Source organism: Acinonyx jubatus, chromosome B2 (genome assembly GCF_027475565.1).
Source record: "Acinonyx jubatus isolate Ajub_Pintada_27869175 chromosome B2, VMU_Ajub_asm_v1.0, whole genome shotgun sequence".
Lineage (NCBI taxonomy): Eukaryota > Metazoa > Chordata > Mammalia > Carnivora > Felidae > Acinonyx > Acinonyx jubatus.
In genome coordinates this window covers 69,013,667-69,025,759 of record NC_069385.1, presented here as the reverse complement: position 1 = coordinate 69,025,759, position 12,093 = coordinate 69,013,667, and positions in this window count along the sequence as shown.

The following is a 12,093-nucleotide window of genomic DNA, read 5'->3' as shown; positions in this document are numbered from 1 at the left end:
ATTCCCCAACAGACAATACCCCAGGTACTTTAATAAAGCCAAATTACCTAAACGCAGGAGTACAAGAAGCTTCACTGTCGGCAGGCCACCCTGCAGTCACCAATCCGTCCACAGCCTGGGCCCTGCCACTCAGGCTGGGTAGCTCGGCTTCCAGCAACAGATGAAATGTCTCCTCAGGGGACAGTTCTTTAGTTGCAATATTCTTCCTGATGAAAAATACCTGACATTTCTAAGGTGATTTTGAAACAATGAAGTCATTCATTACTTAATATCTGTTATTAAATCTATTAGACTTAATTCTCTCATTTTATCAATATATTTTTTCAAATGTCATTTTAATGGAAAATTAATGTGTTGTGCCAACTTTACTAATAAATTGTCTATAAATCTTATGTTAGTGTCATAGATAAAACACTCCAAAATACATAGAATACTTTATTGGTTTCATTTTTATGCTACAAACATAAATGTTTTTTCTATTTCTGTGACATTTTGTAAATCAAAGGAATACTTGATTGAAGTCAAAGGACTTAGATCTAATCTTCACTCTCCTGATTACTGTTTAACCTTGGGTGGGTAACCTCCAAGCCATGATTTCCACCCCTGCAAAATAGAGTAATACTTATTCTATCTAACCTTATGGGTTGATGTTGAGTTAGAAATATAGTGATCTGGGTGAAGTCTGCTTTCAGTATGTTGACCATGAAATAGGGTATTTTGTAAATGAGTTACTCTGTTTTTTCATGGTATCCAAAATACAAACAATAACATAGCACATATGCTTCAATAGGACTCACATGCTGTGGTGAGAAACACATATTGAGGATAATGTCTGGGAATGCTATAGTCCATGAAATGGTGCTTTATCTGCATTCCTATGTGAAAAGGCCAATGGCTATATCATTAGCTTAGTAATGAAGCCATATTCCTGCCCTTAGTAGAATTTCTTTATGGGATTTTAACACCTCCTATTCAGGAGACACAGCTTCCTCAGGGAATGATGCTGACATCACAATGGGGTTTATTTCGGTGATGCTGATATGTTTGGATTGTTGCCATGTTTGGATCTTATCTTGTCATTTCACATGCTTATGTTGTGCTAGCTGTGCATAGGAAAATGACCATGTGTCCTAACAGGATAGCCGTATGTGGCTATTACTTCAAAATTATGAAACAAAATGTTGAATACCAAGGCACAGCTATTGCTGCCTTGGCACTGACCTGCCCTTGACATTCTGTGAATGTTTTGTTAACCACTGAAGGATGGCGTGCTAACTTTCACTAATTCATACTTTCTACTCTTAATGTTATAAGAGTTAACAAAGATACCTATGACTTTTCACAGCAACTGTCATTCCAACAGAGTTACATCTCCTCCAAAGACAATTATTTTTTGGCACTAAAAATCTGACTGAAATGAAGTAAAATATAAGTGAAATGGCCCATGATCATGCGCATTTTGAGGATTAGAACTACACAGGTAATTTATATCTTTAGCTATTATCCCCTTGTACTCTTCCTTGAGTCATCCAGATCAAACAGTGGCTTACATTCATCCTAAATGAGACCTTTTATATCTCATCCGTTAAATGCCCTGGTTGAAACACCCCTATTGCCAACATCTGTTCCAGATCTAGGCAGGTGCTCAAGGCTTCTGGTTTACTCTCCTGCTGCAACTTCCTTGATCTGTAGAAAAAAAAACACCACTATTTCTATTTCCTATAATTTAGAAACTTCGGGGTCCAAACTTTCCCTTTTAATCTTTTAGTTTTCTTGGGTTTGCTTTTTTTCTTTCTCCTATTCTGCCCTTTACCCTGGTGTGTCTTAAGGTTCTCAGATCTTTCCACATCAACTCTGGTCTTATGGAAACTTCCTGCTGCCTATAAGTGAGTAGAAGCAGAATTTGGATATTTGCCTAGAATCTTCAATTAACCTGGTTTTCCTGCACACTCCTTAGGTAGTGAATAATGTTTTATACTCATGCTCATGCTGTATCATGATTCAACTAGAGGACATAAAAATTTCTAACTCAGCATTTGTTTAAGAAAATGTATGGAATTGGGGCGCCTGGGTGGCTCAGTCTGTTAAGCGTCTGGGTTCAGCTCAGGTCATGATCTCACGGTTTGTGAGTTCGAGCCCCTCATCGGGCTCTGTGCTGACAGCTCAGAACCTGGAGCCTGCTTCGGATTCTGTGTGTGTGTCTCTCTCTGCCCCTCCCCCGCTCACGCTCTGTCTCTCTCTCTCTCTCAAAAATAAATAAACATTAAAAAAAATTTAAAAACAAGAAAAGAAAATGCATTGAATTTATTGAATTTTTATTGAGGTATAATTGACATATAACATTATATTAGTTTCAGGTGTACAACATGATTATTTGATATTTGTATAAACTGAGACATGATCACCATAATTAGTCCAGTTACCATCTGTTACCATACATAGTTACAGATTTTCTTCTTTTTATCTTTTTGTGGTGGTGAGAACTTCTAAGATTTGCTCTCTTAGCACCTTTCCAATATGCAATACAATGTTATTGACGATAGTGACCATGCTGTGCACCACATCTCCATGACTTATTTAGGTAGATGTTTATACCTTCTGACCCACTTTACCCATTTTGCCCATTCTCCACCCCTCTTTCTCTCTGGCCACCACTAATCTGCTCTGTGTATCCATGAACTTGGTTTCTGTTTTTCTTTTGTTTTTTTTGTTTTGTTTTGTTTTGTTTTGTTTTGTTTCAGATTCCACATAGAAGTGAGACCATATAGTATTTGCCCTTCTCTGACTTATGTCATTTAACATAATGCTCTCAAGGTCTAACTTTGTTGTTGCAAATGGCAAAATTTCATTATTTTCTATGGATGAATAATATTCCATTGTATATGTATTCCACACCTTCCTTATCTATTCATCCATTGATGGATACTTAGATTGTTTCTATATCTTGCCTAGTGTAAATAATGCTGCAATTAACACAGGGGGCAGGGATGCATATATCTTTTCAAATTAGTGTTTTTATTGTCTTGAGATAAATACCCAGAGTGGAATTGCCGGGTCCTATGGTAGTTCTATTTTTCTTTTTCTTTGAGGAAACTCCTTACTGTTTTCTATAGTGACTGTACTTATTTATATTCCCACCAGCAGTGCACTATTGTTCTCTTTTCACCACATTCTCACCAACACCTATTACTTCTTATCTTTTTGATAATGGCCATTCTAACAGGTGGGAGGTGATATTGTGGTTTTAATTTGTATTTCCCTGATGGTGACTGATGTTGAGCGTCTTTTCATGTGATTGTTGACCATGCATATGTCTTCTTAGGAAAAAATGTCTATTCAGATTCTCTGCCAATTTTCATTTGAGTTATTTGTTATTTTGCTGTTGAATTGTATGAGTTTCTTATATATTTTGGATATTAGACAATTATCAGATATTTGCAAATATTTTCTCCCATTCAGTTGGTTGCCTTTCACTTTGTTGATCATTTCTTTTGCTTTGCAGAAGCTTTTTAGTTTGACATAATTCTACATGTTTATTTTTGCTTTTGCTGCTTCTGCTTCTGAAGTCAGATCCAAAAAAATCATTGCTAAGACCAATGTCAATGAGCTTAACATCTATTTTTCTTCTAGGACTCTTTGATTTCAGGTCTTACATTCAAGTCCTTAATTCCTTTTGACTTAATTATTGTGTATGGTATAAGAGTGGATTAGTTTTACTCTTTGCATGTGGGCTGTTTTTCAATTTTCTCAACACGATTTATTGAAGAAATTGTTTCTGCCCATTGTATATTCTTGCCTCAAATTAAATGACCACATATATGTGGGTTTAGTTCTGGGTTCTCTGTTCTCTGTTCTGTTTGATCTATGTGTCTTTTTTATGCCAATACCATACTGTTTAGATTACTATCATTTTGTAATAGAGTTTGAAATCATTGATGTCTGCAGCTTTGTTCTTTCTTAAGACTGCTGTGGCTATTCAGAGTCTTTTATAATTCCATAAAAATTTTAGGATTATTTCTTGACTTCTGTGAAAAACACCACTGGAATTTTGATAGACGTTGCACTGAATCTGTAGATTGTTCTGGGTAATATATACACTTTAATGCTGTTAATTCTTTCAATCCATGAACACAAAGTGTCTTACTATTCATTTATGTCATCCTTAATTTCTTTCATCAATGTCTATAGTTTTCTGTGTCCAGGTCTTTCACCTCCTTAAGTTAAATTTATTTCTTGGTATTTTATTCTTTTTGGAGCAGCCAAACCAGACTGTAGTTTTGTTAGTGTGTAGAAAGCAACATATTTTTGCATGTTGATTTTGTACACTTCAACTTAATTTATTTATTGGTTCTAAGAGATTTGGGGTGGAGTCTTTTAGGATAGTCTATATATAAAATCATAGCTGTATAATGATCTACAAATAGTGGTAGTTTTACTTTTTTCTTTCCAATTTGAATGACTTTTATATATTTTTTCTTGCCTAATTGGTGTGTCTAGGACTTCCAATGCTATGTTAAATGGAAGTGGTGAGAGTGGGCATCCTTGTCTTGTTTGTAATCTTAGAGGGACATTTTTCAGCTTTTCACAGTTGAGTATATTAGTCTGACACCTATGGCTCTTATCATGTTGAGATATGTTCCCTCTACACCCAATTTATTGAGATCTCTTACCAAAAATGGATGCTGGATTCTGTTTAATGCTTTTTATGCATCTAGTGAGATGATCATACGATTTTTATTCTTTATTTTGTTAATGTGGTGTATCACAGTGATTGATTTGCAGATATTGAAACTTCTTTGCATTCCTGGAATAAATTCCACTTGATCAGGTGTGTGATTCTTTTAATGTATTGCTGAATTGAGTTTGCTAATATTTAATTAATATATATGCATTTTTGCATTTATGTTCATCACAGATATGGGCCTGTAATTTTCCTTTCTTGTGGTGTCCTTGCCTGGTTTTGGTGTCAGGGTAATGCTGGCCTTGTAAAATGAGTTTGAAAGTGTTTCCTTCCCTTCAGATTTTGGGGACAGTTTGACAAGGATTGGTATTAGTTCTCTGGAAAGGGAGTGTAATTAAAAGTACAGTGTTGATTTAAAGTGTCCCTGTGTTTTCTGTTTACTTTGTGTTGGGGTGGGAGTTTAAGAGGAAGCCTAGTTTCACTATTCAAAATATTTTTATTCCAATTGTCTGTTTTCTTCTTATTTTAGTCTTGTATAAATGTTGCTTATGGTTTACTTGTTTTGTTTTCTATTTAAAAAAAAAAACTTTCCTAAGAAGCAGTAAGAGGGGATTCTATGCTGGCAAGGGATTGGGTTTTGATTGGCTTACTCAGTTCTTAAAGAAATTCTGTTCACTTGGTTCATTGATTTCAGTGTCTTCTATAAATGGTGGTTTTGTTTTGTTTTGTTTTGTTTTGTTTTGTTTCAAGGAAAGGGTTGGTGTATTTTCTGGCTTTGTAACCGTTTTTTTAGAACACTTAATGTAACTACTTGTTCACCTCCTTTTTGTTTACCAAACCTCCAAAGTATCCTTCCTTTTTCTATTACCTCCTTGTGTCTCAGAAGTTGTGTCCTGCTCAAAATGTTGACCTCTGATCCCATAATTTTTAAGCCCCTTCCTTTTGATTTCCCTGTAGTTAATGCTATGTCTACCAGGTCTGGCTTCTTTTTCTTTTTTAAGTTAAGAGTCTCTCTTTCAAGTATTATTTAGACTTCAGGGATTACACTATCTTCATGTATTTTCTGCACAATTAAGCTGATTCTCTTCTCTGACTTTGGTGCCAAACTTGATGCTGCTTATCTTGTGTATTTATTTCCTTAAATACATAGAATTCAAAATTTGTAATGTTCTTTCAGTTATTCAGTACAGTGGTTTATAGGTGGTTTAATTTGTTCTCTTTAATAATATGTATCATTTTGGAAGATGTATTGGGAAATTGGATTCAGAATACTCCTATTATTTTATAAGAACTCTTTCTTGGAGCTCCTGGGTAGCTCAGTCGGGTAAGCTTCTGACTCTTGATTTTGGCTCAGGTCATGATCTCATGGTGATGAGATCAAGCCCCGCACGAAGCTTTGTGCTGGGCATGGAGCCTATTTAAGATTCTCTCAGTCTCTCTGTCTCTCTCTGTCTCTGTCTCTCTCTCTCTCCCTCTCTCTCTCTCTGTCTCTCTTTCTCTGTCTCTCCTGCGTCTCCCCTCCTTGTGGATATGCACTCTCTCTCTTAAAACAAAACAAAACAAACAAAAAAACCCAAAAACCCAAAAAACTCTTTCTCATGTAATTTAAAATTTCATGTCTGATGAATATGCTTTCTAGATACTGTGAGAGTCTATCTTTATCCTTGGTTTTCAGTAAAATTTTATCTTCTTGAATATTTGACTATTTCTGATTTTATCAGAAAAATAATATATGTAATTGGAGAATCTGAATGATATATTTCTCCAGAGAGAGCTACTTTTGTCTTTGGTTAATAGCTAGGATAAGGATAATAGTAGTTCTTGACCAGAAATGAGTTTTAGACACTGCCAGAAACTATTTTACGTTCTTTTTATTCATACATACAGTGCTTTGAGGTCCCCACCAAAAGTCTTGGTGTTTACCAGAAGCTGTCTTCCTTGTATATTCCCAAATTTCCTTGTTTTTTTTTAATTCCCTGTTCTAGGTATCTGCAAAAAAAAAAAAAAAAAAAAAAAAAGAAAAGAAAAAAAAAAAGAAAAGAAAAAAAAGCCTTATGTTCAGTTTCTTAGCTTTCTGTTTATCACTTTTGCAATCTGCAATTACCTTGAGTGGACAATGCCTCTAACCTCTCTATATCTACATAATCGTTGTCCTACCTAGATTATGTACAAATAATTTCTTCCTTGAAAACTATATTATGAATTTAAACAGATTTTTTAAAATGTGTTTTTCTGGGGCGCCTGGGTGGCTCAGTTGGTTAAGTGCCCGACTTCAGTTCAGGTCATGATCTCGCAGTTCCTGAGTTTGGGCCCATGTCAGGATCTGTGCTTTCAGCTCAGAACCCAAAGCCTTCTTCAGATTCTGTTTCTCCCTCTCTCTCTGCCCCTCCACCACTTGCACTCTGTCTCTCTCAAAAATAAACATTCAAAAGAATTTAAAAAATGTGTTTTTCTATTGTATGTACTATGCTATATTTCTATTATATGTATATATGTATTGAAAGGTTGGCCTGAGGGGCACCTGGGTGGTTCAGTCAGTTAAGCATTCGAATTTGGCTCAGGTCATGATCTCACAGTCTGTGAGTTCGAGCCCCGCGTCGGGCTCTGTGCTGACAGCTCAGGGCCTGGAGCCTCTTTCAGATTCTGTGTCTCCCTCTCTCTCTGCCCCTCTCCTGCTTGTGCACTCTCCTTCTCTCTCTCTCTCAAAAATAAATAAACATTAAAGAATTAAAAAAAAAAAAAGGTTGGTCTGAAAACCATAGTCCACCTTTATCAGAACATCGTAAATGCTTTCTCTCATTTCTATTTGTTGTCAAGGGTTATTGATTAGTATTTCAGCTTTGTTTTGATTTGCTTAATATCACAAATTAGATATTATTATTACTGATTCATACAACCAATACTTGTATAGATTACCTGACATATTTTCCATTTTCTTTCCTTGGCTTACCTACTTGTTTCTCAGAGTTATTTCTAGGATCATTTTTCATCTCCCAGAATAATAAGCTCTGTACTTTCCTTTGCTGAGTTTCTGCTGTTTCCAAGCCCTTTAAGTTCCTTTTTGTCTGAACATGTCTTTATTTCACCTTCATTCTTGAATGATCATTTTCAGTGGTGCTCCGCATTTTTACTACTATGTGTCTCTGTGTGGATTTCTTTTATTTGTCCCATTTGGAATTGATCATGACTCCTGAATGAATGGAATCATGTCTTTCATCCATTTGAGGAACTTCTCAAAAAATTGTCTATTTGAATATGACTTTTCCTGCGTTTTCTCTAGTCTTTCATTATGGAAATCTAATTAGATATATATTAAACTGTCTTAGTTTAATATATTTTCTGTTTCTCATCTCTCTTTCATATTTTTCTTCTCTTTGTTCTAAATTCTGGTTAATTTATTCTGGATTGTCTCCGAGTTCTCGAACTCTATCTTCAGCTATGCCTGATCAAGTTGGCAGAATATTTAACTGGAGAGTGGCCTTTGCAGACAGACTGCTGAGGTTTTATACTTAGTTGCACTAAGCATAATTTAAGCAAATGTCTTAATCTCTTGTCCTTATTTTCTTTATAAAATAACGATAATCATAATACATACTTCATGGGTTGTTATAAGGATTAAATCAGTCAGTCACTGTAAAGTGATCAGAGAGTAAAGCCTCATTAAGTGTTAGCTATTGTTATTGCCTATTAATCTACTATTTAATCTATCCATTTACTTTTAAATTTCAAGGATTATATATTTATTTCTAAAATTTCTATGACTATTTTTCAAATTATTTATCCTTTATTATAGTTGCTTTTTTCTCATGACTTTGTTTCCCATTTTTATTTCTTTAGGCACGTTTATTTTACTCTGGTCTAGAAACTCTAATTGAATGAAACCTCATCATGAAACTATAAGCAGTGCTAAAAAATTCTACAGTGAAAGGTGTGGGTGTGTGTTATTATAAAATTAGGAAAATTATTGGATTTGGCTATTGTGACTAGCCTACTGAGTTTTGAGGTTCTGGGATTCAATCACCAATATTCAAGTCTGAATTATGGAAAAAGTTTTGAGGACTTTTATTGAAGTCTTTGTAGATCTAATTTTGATGTTTGTTTTATACATACATTTTATTTTATTTATATTTATTTATTTATTTATTTATTTATTCAATATATGAAATTTATTGTCAAATTGGTTTCCATACAACACCCAGTGTTCATCCCAAAAGGTGCCCTCCTCAATACCCATCACCCATCCTCCCCTCCCTCCCACCCCCCATCAACCCTCAGTTTTTTCTCAGTTTTTAAGAGTCTCTTATGCTTTGGCTCTCTCCCACTCTAACCTCTTTTTTTTTTGCCTTCCCCTCCCCCATGGGTTTCTGTTAAGTTTCTCAGGATCCACATAAGAGTGAACACATATGGTATCTGTCTTTATCTGTATGGCTTATTTCACTTAGCATAACACTCTCCAGTTCCATCCACGTTGCGACAAAGGGCCATATTTCATTCTTTCTCATTGCCCTGTAGTACTCCATTGTGTATATAAACCACAATTTCTTTATCCATTCATCAGTTGATGGACATTTAGGCTCTTTCCATAATTTGGCTATTGTTGAGAGTGCTGCTATAAACATTGGGGTACAAGTGCCCCTATGCATCAGTACTCCTGTATCCCTTGGATAAATTCCTAGCAGTGCTACTGCTGGGTCATAGGGTAGGTCTATTTTTAATTTTTTGAGGAACCTCCACACTGTTTTCCAGAGTGGCTGCACCAGTTTGCATTCCCACCAACAGTGCAAGAGGGTTCCTGTTTCTCCACATCCTCTCCAGCATCTATAGTCTCCTGATTTGTTCATTTTGGCCACTCTGACTGGCATGAGGTGATATCTGAGTGTGGTTTTGATTTGTATTTCCCTGATAAGGAGCGACGTTGAGCATCTTTTCATGTGCCTGTTGACCATCCAGATGTCTTCTTTAGAGAAGTGTTTATTCATGTTTTCTGCCCATTTCTTCACTGGGTTATTTGTTTTTCGGGTGTGGAGTTTGGTGAGCTCTTTATAGATTTTGGATACTAGCCCTTTGTCCGATATGTCATTTGCAAATATCTTTTCCCATTCCGTTGGTTGCCTTTTAGTTTTGTTGGTTGTTTCCTTTGCTGTGCAGAAGCTTTTTATCTTCATAAGGTCCCAGTAATTCACTTTTGCTTTTAATTCCCTTGCCTTTGGGGATGTGTCGAGTAAGAGATTGCTACGGCTGAGGTCGGAGAGGTCTTTTCCTGCTTTCTCCTCTAGGGTTTTGATGGTTTCCTGTCTCACATTCAGGTCCTTTATCCATTTTGAGTTTATTTTTGTGAATGGTGTGAGAAAGTGGTCTAGTTTCAACCTTCTGCATGTTGCTGTCCAGTTCTCCCAGCACCATTTGTTAAAGAGACTGTCTTTTTTCCATTGGATGTTCTTTCCTGCTTTGTCAAAGATGAGTTGGCCATACGTTTGTGGGTCTAGTTCTGGGGTTTCTATTCTATTCCATTGGTCTATGTGTCTGTTTTTGTGCCAATACCATGCTGTCTTGATGATTACAGCTTTGTAGTAGAGGCTAAAGTCTGGCATTGTGATGCCTCCTGCTTTGGTCTTCTTCTTCAAAATCACTTTGGCTATTCGGGGCCTTTTGTGGTCCCATATGAATTTTAGGATTGCTTGTTCTAGTTTCGAGAAGAATGCTGGTACAATTTTGACTGGGATTGCATTGAATGTGTAGATAGCTTTGGGTAGTATTGACATTTTGACAATATTTATTCTTCCAATCCATGAGCAGGGAATGTCTTTCCATTTCTTTATATCTTCTTCAATTACCTTCATAAGCTTTCTATAGTTTTCAGCATACAGATCTTTTACATCTTTGGTTAGATTTATTCCTAGGTATTTTATGCTTCTTGGTGCAATTGTGAATGGGATCAGTTTTTTTATTTGTCTTTCTGTTGCTTCATTGTTAGTGTATAAGAATGCAACTGATTTCTGTACATTGATTTTGTATCCTGCAATATATATATTTTTTAAAAATAATTTTGTTTTCTTGTGCATTTTTCTTTTTCTTTATTGACAAGTTATTTTCCTTCAGGTCCTTTTTTCTCTGAGGTCCAGACATAAGGATGTATTCTCTGAGAGAGATTTTGCAATTACTTATATCAGGTATGTAAAGCTGCTACCTGATGATGATTCAAAATTAAGTCTTGTATTGAGTATCTTAAAGATCCTTAAATCAGATGAGGATCAGTTCATAACGATGAATTTTTGGAGATATATTTTATTTCTCTGTTGTATGTTGAAAGGGGCCCCTAAAAGACATTCATATTTTAATCCCTAGAATTTGTGAATGTTACCATATTAGAGAAAAGGGTTTTTATAGATGCAATTAAGTTATGCCCTTTGAGATGGGGAGATTATCATGAGTTATGTGGGCTGGCCCTGAATGTGATTACATGTATCCTTATAAAACAGAGAGAGAGGGGGATTTAATTATAGATCCCAGAGAAGGCACTGTGACTCAAAGACAGAGGTTGGTGTTATGGAGCCACAAGCTGAGGAATAAGCAGCCACCAAAGCTGAAGGAAGCACAGGATGGATTCTCCCCTAGAGCCTCTGGAAGAAGCACAGTCTTGCTGACACCTTGATTTTGGCCTCCAGAAATAAGTGAAAACTTATTTCAGACTTAAGGCCTCCAGAACTGTGAACGAACAAGTTTCTGTGTTTTTCAGGTACCTCGTTTGTGGTACTTTTTATAGCCACCAAAGGAAACTAAGATCCCCTTCATTCAAAACCAAAGCTAAAACAAATTTCTCTGCTGTTTTTCTTTGTGGAATAGTAACACATAATCAACATTTGTTGATTTAATTCACATTGATCACTCCATTTGTAAAACATAGTTCGTAGAAGTAGGAGAGGGTCACGTAGCTCCTACACCTTCAGTTAGAGTTTCCTTCCTTACTTTATTCCAGCAACTTGGCTGACTTACTGTCACAGTTGGTCCTTAGTTGCCCAGAGGAATTACAGCTTTCCAAAAGTATGTCTCCAAAATGTCATATGTGATGTGATCATCCTAATGTTGATCTTTAAACAGATCATGATACCCTATTGCAATACATCACTGGGTTTTGAAAGCTAGCTGAAAAGTTGTCTTATTTATATGCCTAGACTTTGCTTTTATTCAATACAAGTTTAGCTCCAAGCAACATTCGATTATTTGACTAGAGAAAAGTTTCAACAACTATGCCAGTAGTGGGCTCTGCTGCCTTTGATTTGGAAAAGGATCTTCGCAAAACCATTGCAACAGAAAGGTTTATTTCGACTTTATACATTAGTCTTCTAAAGGCCTTTGATCTCTTTAAAGGTGTTCATGGTCTAAATAACCACCACATTCTTATAGAAATCAGT